The sequence below is a fragment of the Coregonus lavaretus genome (assembly GCF_964263955.1).
Source record: "Coregonus lavaretus genome assembly, chromosome: 11".
In the NCBI taxonomy this organism is placed as follows: domain Eukaryota; kingdom Metazoa; phylum Chordata; class Actinopteri; order Salmoniformes; family Salmonidae; genus Coregonus; species Coregonus lavaretus.
The window spans coordinates 53,323,549-53,332,341 of NC_139998.1; the positions used below are offsets into that span (position 1 = coordinate 53,323,549).

At 48.2% G+C, this 8,793-nt stretch overlaps 1 pseudogene across 1 annotated transcript in view; it reads left to right on the top strand.

The window, feature by feature from the left end:
- The first annotated feature begins 295 nt into the window (after nucleotides 1-295).
- LOC311137594 (thromboxane A2 receptor-like) overlaps nucleotides 296-8,793 on the top strand; it is a 9,082-nt pseudogene continuing 584 nt past the window's right edge. The window contains exon 1 of the transcript in view: nucleotides 296-1,218. The product of the transcript in view is annotated as a thromboxane A2 receptor-like (transcript). The remainder of the gene's footprint in view (nucleotides 1,219-8,793) is intronic.

An 8,793-nucleotide genomic window follows, 5' to 3' on the forward strand; every position in this document is an offset into this window, starting at 1 on the left:
TAGTTTTCAGTCAGTTTCCATTAAAATGTTTGAAAGCTGGATGTAGTTTTCAGTCAGTTTCCATTAAAATGTTTGAAAGCTGTATGTCATTTTCAGTCAGTTTCCATGAAAATGTTTGAAAGCTGTAGTTTTCGAGGTCAGTCGAGTGTAAGCGTTCCAGTTTTGTCAAGTAATAAACAGTCCAACATATCATATAGTCTCTGTCCTGTGAGCTAAACCAAAAAGTCGTTAAAAGTCTTGTTGAAATGTTTCTGTTACTAATGCAGAGTTCTGTCCCGTTTGTCAGGGTGAAGAATAAAGACAACGGAAATCTTAAATGGACTAGTTCCTCCTCTTCTGAAGTGTGTTGGGATTAGCCGAACCTCCTCAATCCGCCACCATGAACCTCTTCAACGAGACGACTCCACTGTGCTTCTCCATCAACAGTCCCCCCTTCAACTACAACCATACCATTGCTTCCCGCAACTTCTCCACTGTGTTCAGCTCCCTGGGCCTCACCTTCAACCTCATCGCCTTTGTGGTCCTCCTCAAGTCCTTCCAGCGCACGCACAGCCGCTCGCGCTCCTCCTTCCTCATCTTCCTCTGCGGCCTGGTGGTCACCGACTTCATGGGCCTCCTGGTCACCGGCATTATCGTGGTCTCCTTCCACTTCACCCAGTTCAACTGGCGCCGCCTGGACCCGCACTGCCACTTCTGCAACTACATGGGCATGTCCATGGTCTTCTACGGCCTGTGCCCGCTGCTGCTGGGCGCCACCATGGCCGTGGAGCGCTTCGTGGGCATCAACCGGCCGTTCGCCCGCTCGACCAGCATGCCCAAGTCGCGGGCCATGTGCATAGTGCTGATGGTGTGGACGGTAGCGGGGTGCATCTCACTGCTGCCCCTGGTGGGCGTGGGGAGCTATCACATGCAGATACCGGGCTCCTGGTGCTTCTTCAACATTGGCTCGGAGGCTAGCGACATGGCCTTCTGCCTGCTCTTCTCACTGGTGGGGCTGCTGTGCATCGCCGTGTCCTTCCTGCTCAACACGGTGAGCGTGGTGACCCTGGTCAAGGTGTGCTGCGGCCAGGACGCTACGCAGCGTCGCCGCGACTACGAGGTGGAGATGATGGTGCAGCTCATCTGGATCATGATGATCGCTTCCATCTGCTGGTGCCCCCTGCTGGTGAGTAGTGGCGGCCTATCAAAACACGCACACACACATACACACAATACCAAGCACATACAGGACATATGCCCCTAGGTCAGGAGGACACAATATCCGCTCAAACACATCGTTATATTCATCACTCAGTATTGATATGTATGAAATTCGGACATTTGTTGTTTGTAACATATTTAAGCAATATGTGGTATATGGCCAATATAACATGGCTAAGAGCTGATCTTAGGCACGACGCAACGCGAAGTGCCTGGACACAGCCCTTAGCCGTGGTATATTGGCCGTATATCACAAACCCCTGAGGTGCCTTATTGCTATTATAAACTGGTTACCAACGTAATTAGAGCAGTAAAAATACATGTTTTGTCATCATACCTGTGGTATACGGTCTTATATACCACGGCTGTCAGCCAATCAGCATTCAGGGCTAGAACCACCCAGATTATAAAATGCAATATACCATCATTGTCCACTGCTGCATACTTACTGCATTTGAATGGCAAATGAAGTCAAGAGATAATGATCAACTCGCACTTGATACAGGCCCCAATACATGTGTATCAATATGTGCACACACAAATCTCTGCCTATTGAGGTTGCTCTCTCGACCCTCCGCTAACAGAACTCTCTTTGGCTAACTCTCCGGTACCACTGCTGCCTTGTCTCTAAAGCTAAGCAGGGTTGTCCCTGGATGGGAGACCAGCTGCTACTGGAAGTGGTGTTGGAAGTCCAGAAGGGGGCCCTCTTCCCTCTGGTCTAGGGAGATTCCAATGCCCCAGGGCAGTGAAGGGGACATTGCCCTGCCGTCTTTCGGATGGGACGTTAAAACGAGTGTCCTGACTCTCTGTGGTCACTAAAGATCCCATGGCACTTATCGTAAGAGTAGGGGTGTTAACCCCAGTGTCCTGGCTAAATTCCCAACCTGACCCTCATGGCCACCTAATCATCTCCAGCTTCCAATTGGTGCATTTATCCCCTCTTCTCCCCCCTGTAACTCATACTTAGGTTGTTGCAATGATACGTTCTCAGTCAACTTACCTGGTAAAATAAGGCTAAATAACTGGCTGAACAGCATAAACTGTGGGCGTCTTTATAAGCAGCGTGCATTGCATACAGCCCAGGTCAAGTTCAGGAAGTGGAATTGTCCCTGTATTAGGGAGTATGGCTGTATGCTGCCTGGTGATAAGGCCTGTAAGAGGGGGCCATCTCCGGCTGCAGACAGAGGGGGATATCCGGGCCAGAGTGGACTCCCTGTCCCTTTCCTATATCTGCCTCTGTCACTCTGTCTCTTTACGTTCAATCGATTCAATTCAAAACCCGATGCAAAGTTTTCAATCGCACAGTGAATGAGTTCAGTTGATAAAAGTACTAACAAATACAGAAATGTTATATTACATTACGCAAACGGTCTCTGACATGTAATGCACAGTGCATTCAGAAAGTATTCAGACCTCCTCCTTTTTCCACATTTTGTTACGTTACAGCCTTATTCTAAAATAGAATTAAAAAAAAAAAAAATCCTCATCAATCTACACACAATACCCTATAATAACAAAGCGAAAACAGGTTTTTAAGAAATTTTAGCAAATGTATTAAATAGAAAAAAACAGAAATACCTTATTTACATAGTATTAAAATCAAATCACATTTTATTTGTCACATACACGTGTTTAGCAGATGTTATAGCGGGTGTAGCGAAATGCTTGTGCTTCTAGCTCCGACAGTGCAGTAATAGCTAACAATTACACAACATATACCCAATACACACAAAAAAGTAAGGAATGGGATTTAAGAATATATACATATATGGACAAGCAATGACAGAGTGGCATGGACTAGGATACAGTAGAATATTATAGAATAGAATGCAGTATATACATATGAGATGAGTAGTGCAAGATATGTAAACATTATTAAAGTGACTAGTGTTCCATTTCTTAAAGTGGCCAGTGATTTCAATAGGCAGCAGCAGCAGCCTCTAATGTGCTAGTGATGGCTATTTTTTTATTTATTTTTGATAGCCTGGTGAACTGGCAGTGACTCGGGTGGTTGATGTCCTTGATGATATTTTTGGCCTTCCTGTGACATCGGGTGCTGTATGTGTATTGGAGGGCGGGTATTTTTTATTTTTTTTACAGACGCTCTTATCCAGAGCTGATGTGTACGCCAAGGAACTTGAAGCTTCCCACCTTCTCCACTGCGGTCCTGTTGATGTGGATAGGGGGGTGCACCCTCTGCTGTTTCCTGAAGTCCACGATCATCTCCTTTGTTTTGTTGATGTTGAGTGAGAGGTTATTTTCCTGGCACCACACTCCCAGAGCCCTCACCTCCTCCCTGTAGGCGGTCTCGTCATTGTTGGTAATCAAGCCTCCTACTGTTGTGTCGTCTGCAAACTTGATGATTGAGTTGGAGGCGTGCTTGGCCACGCAGTCATGGGTGAACAGGGAGTACAGGAGGGGGCTGAGCACGGACCCTTGTGGGGCCCCAGTGTTGAGGATCAGCGAAGTGGAGATGTTGTTTCCTACCTTCACCACCTGGGGGCGGCCCGTCAGGAAGTCCAGGACCCAGTTGCACATGGCGGGGTTCAGACCCAGGGCCTTGAGCTTAATGATGAGCTTGGAGGGTACTATGGTGTTGAATGCTGAGCTATAGTCAATGAACAGCATTCTTACATAGGTATTCCTCTTGTCCAGATGGGATAGGGCAGTGTGCAGTGTGATGGCAATAGCATCGTCTGTGGATCTATTGGGGCGTTAAGCAAATTTAAGTGGGTCTAGGGTGACAGGTAGGTAGAGGTGATATTATCCTTGACTAGTCTCTCAAAGCACTTCATGATGACAGAGGTGAGTGCTACAGGGCGATAGTCATTTAGTTCAGTTACCTTTGTTTTCTTGGGTACAGGAACAATGGTGGCCATCTTGAAGCATGTGGGAACAGCAGACTGGGAAAGGGAGAGATTGAATATGTCCATGAACACACCAGCCAGCTGGTCTGCGCATGCGCATGCTCTGAGGACGCGGCTAGGGATGTCGTCTGGGCCGGCAGCCTTGCGGGGGTTAACATGCTTAAATGTCTTAATCATGTCGGCCATGAAGAAGGAGAGGCCACAGTCCTTGGTAGTGGGCCTCGTCAGTGGCACTGTGTTATCCTCAAAGCGGGCGAAGAAGGTGTTTAGCTTGTCTGGAAGCGAGACGTCGGTGTCGGTGACGTGGCTGGTTTTCTTTTTGTAGTCCGTGATTGTCTGTAGACCCTGCCATACGTCTCGTGTCTGAGCCGTTGAATTGCGACTCCACTTTGTCTCTATACTGATGTTTTGCTAGTTTAATTGCCTTGCGGAGTGAGTAGCTACACTGTTTGTATTCTGCCATATTCCCAGTCACCTTGCCATGGTTGAATGTGGTGGTTTGCACTTTCAGATTTGCGCGAATGCTGCCGTCTATCCACGGTTTCTGGTTAGGGTAGGTTTTAATAGTCACAGTGGGCACAACATCACCTATACACTTCCTGATAAACTCCGTCACCGGCGCCAGGTACTATCTCTTTGTCGGCGCCAGGTACTATTCAGACCCTTTGCTATGAAACAGTGCATGTCAGAGCAAAAACCAAGCCATGAGGTTGAAGGAATTGTCCGTAGAGCTCCGAGACAGGATTGTGTTGAGGCACAGATCTGGGGAAGGGTACCAACATATTTCTGCAGCATTGAAGGTCCCCAAGAACACAGTGGCCTCCATCATTCTTAAATGGAAGAAGTTTGAAACCACCAAGACTCTTCCTAGAGCTGGCCGCCCGGCCAAACTGAGCAATCGGGGGAGAAGGGCCTTGGTCGGGGAGGTGACCAAGAACCTGATGGTCACTCTGACAGAGCTCCAGAGTTCCTCTGTGGAGATGGGAGAACCTTCCAGAAGGACAACCATCTCTACACCACTCCACCAATCAGGCCTTTATGGTAGAGTGGCCAGACAGAAGCCACTCCTCAGTCAAAAGCACATGACAGCCTGCTTGGAGTTTGCCAAAAGGCACCTAAAGGACTCTCAGACCATGAGAAACAAAATACTCTGGTCTGATGAAACCAAGATTGAACTCTTTGGCATAAATGCCAAGTATGGAGGAAACCTGGCACCATCCCTACGGTGAAGCATGCTGTGGGAATGTTTTTCAGCTGCAGGGACTGGGAGACTATTCAGGATCATTAATCTTTCCCTCGATCCTGACTAGTCTCCCAGTCCCAGAAAAACATCCCCACAGCATGATGCTGATCCTTGATGACAACCTGCTCCAGAGCGCTCAGGACCTCAAACTGGGGCGAAGGTTCACCTTCCAACAGGACAATGACCCTAAGCACACAGCCAAGACAATGCAGGAGTGGCTTCAGGACAAGTCTCTGGACAAATCAATTTTAGATTAAGACTGTAACGTAACAAAATGTGGAAAACGTCAAGGGGTCTGAATACTTTCCCAATGCACTGTAGACACATTTCTCCTTCTCTCAAAAAATGGGGCTTGGTCTGGTCTAAGCTACCAGTCTACCCCTCTACATGCCTCATTTCTCCTAAATAATGCAGGCAAAATTAGCTGACCTCAAAGTCCTGGTATGCTTCTGGACCATACCCATTCAAGGCTCTTTGTAATCAATCTCGTGGCTTAAATAGATGGGAGGCCAAAAACCACATCAACTCACATCACAGCCTCACTACTACTCCCCTGATTCTGTGTGTGTTCTGTAACACTTTATTTTGAATACATTTGAGCATCTATAAATCTACACGGTACCTACCATCAAAATAAAGTGTTGCTATATTTACATTTGACATTTTAGTCATTTAGCAGATGCTCTTATCCAGAGCGACTTACAGGAGCAATTAGGGTTAAGTGCCTTGCTCAAGGGCACATCGACAGATTTTTCACCTAGTCGGCTCGGGGATTAGAACCAGCGACCTTTCTATATGTCAGTGTTTCCGCTAGATTATTTTTGAGGTGCCACCAAATCGACATCGAAGGCCTTTTTAAGCAACATTTTCATTTAAAACCTAAAAGGGGTACAATTGAAGCCTAATTCTTTTAGGAATGAAAGGAAAGAGGTAGGTTAGGTTTACACCTTTCATTATATAATGGTAACACTACCGTATGTTCTTCAGCACTTCTGGAGCCCTTTATCCAGTCTAACCTCCTGACTGTCCTGCACAGATATATATTCTGAAAGGTGCTGTGTACGGCAAACCCGTAGAGCCTGGCTTCATGTTACTCGGCCTGCGGATGGCCACCTTCAATCAGTTATGTGACCCCTGGGTTTACATCGTATGTCAGGAGTTCAGACTAATGCGAGTAAAAACAGCTAATGTTTATAGCGCCCCCTATCTTCACTCACCGCACATTGCTTTGGGCTGTGGCTGTCCGGACTGTCCGGACCTCATCCATAGCCAGACCATCCGAATGACTGCATCATTCGTGCCACAACTATGGACTCATCCTCTTTGGACAGCCATCTTAGCTGCTTCACGTCCCCTTAACAGCTTCTGAACTACATTAACCATAACCCCCAACTGGAGCATGCTCAGTCCAAAGGATACTCGAAGTCATGAGCTGGTTTACCATTGCCCCTCCACTTAGTTTCCGTTCTATTCCATGTCAGGCAGGCAATAAGCCATTCACTTGCAATCTCTGCTTTTGCCAGTGCCCACCCCCTCCTCCCCCAAAAAATGTATGCCAATGGACCAATGATGGTGACATCTAAACAAAACGATGATCATTCCACATTATAAGCAATGTTTTGGATATGTGGTCATTGTGTATCTGTGTACTCTATGCGTGTGTACTCCGTTTTTAATGATGCGTGTGTTTGTGTTTGACCACAGCAACTCACTGTCTGCCAGCTGCGATCCTGAGACACTAAGGGCCTGTTAGCATTTTTTTGAAGCATCTGGAAAACGCTAATTATTTGCTAAACATTTTACATTACATTTTAGTCATTTAGCAGACGCTCTTATCCAGAGCGACTTACAGGAGCAATTAGGGTTAAGTGCCTTGCTCAAGGGCACATTTACGTCATTTAGCAGACGCTCTTAAACAGAGCGACTCACAAATTGGTGCATTCACCCTATAGGCAGTGGGATAACCACTTTACAATTTTTTTTTTTGGGGGGGGGGGGGGTAGAAGGATTACTTTATCCTATCCCAGGTATTCCTTAAAGAGGTGGGGTTTCAAATGTCTCCGGAAGGTGGTGAGTGACTCCGCTGTCCTGGCGTCGTGAGGGAGCTTGTTCCACCATTGGGGTGCCAGAGCAGCGAACAGTTTTGACTGGGCTGAGCGGGAACTATGCTTCCGCAGAGGAAGGGGAGCCAGCAGGCCAGAGGTGGATGAACGCAATGCCCTCGTTTGGGTGTAGGGACTGATCAAAGCCCGAAGGTACAGAGGTGCCGTTCCCCTCACTGCTCCATAGGCAAGCACCATGGTCTTGTAGCGGATGCGAGCTTCAACTGGAAGCCAGTGGAGTGTGTGGAGGAGGGGGGTGACGTGAGAAAACTTGGGAAGGTTGAACACCAGACGGGCTGCGGCATTCTGGATGAGTTGTAGGGGTTTAATGGCACAGGCAGGGAGGCCAGCCAACAGCGAGTTGCAGTAGTCCAGACGGGAGATGACAAGTGCCTGGATTAGGACCTGTGCCGCTTCCTGTGTAAGGCAGGGTCGTACTCTCCGAATGTTGTAGAGCATGAACCTGCAGGAGCGGGTCACCGCCTTGATGTTAGCGGAGAACGACAGGGTGTTGTCCAGGGTCACGCCAAGGCTCTTCGCACTCTGGGAGGAGGACACAACGGAGTTGTCAACCGTGATGGCGAGATCATGGAACGGGCAGTCCTTCCCCGGGAGGAAGAGCAGCTCCGTCTTGCCAGGGTTCAGCTTTAGGTGGTGATCCGTCATCCATACTGATATGTCTGCCAGACATGCAGAGATGCGATTCGCCACCTGGTTATCAGAAGGGGGAAAGGAGAAGATTAGTTGTGTATCGTCAGCGTAGCAATGATAGGAGAGGCCATGTGAGGATATGACAGAGCCAAGTGACTTGGTGTATAGGGAGAAAAGGAGAGGGCCTAGAACTGAGCCCTGGGGGACACCAGTGGTGAGAGCACGTGGTGCGGAGACAGCTTCTCGCCACGCCACTTGGTAGGAGCGACCGGTCAGGTAGGACGCAATCCAGGAGTGAGCCGCGCCGGAGATGCCCAGCTCGGAGAGGGTGGAGAGGAGGATCTGATGGTTCACAGTATCAAAGGCAGCAGACAGGTCTAGAAGGACAAGAGCAGAGGAGAGAGAGTTAGCTTTAGCAGTGCGGAGAGCCTCCGTGACACAGAGAAGAGCAGTCTCAGTTGAATGACCAGTCCTGAAACCTAAACACAAGCGCGTATGTCATTCCTGAGGAGTAGAGCTTATTTGTGTGTGTGTGTATGTGTGGGTGTGTGTGTGTGTGTGTGTGCCTGTATGAATGTGTGTGAGAAGGCCAAAACTGCTGCACTTATGTGTTCAAACTACTGATGACAACTCTCTCTATCTGTTGTTCTTATTTTTCCTCTCATCTACATCTCTCCCTCTCTCTCTCTCTCTCTCTCTCCCTCCCTCCCTCCCTCCCTCTCTCTCTCTC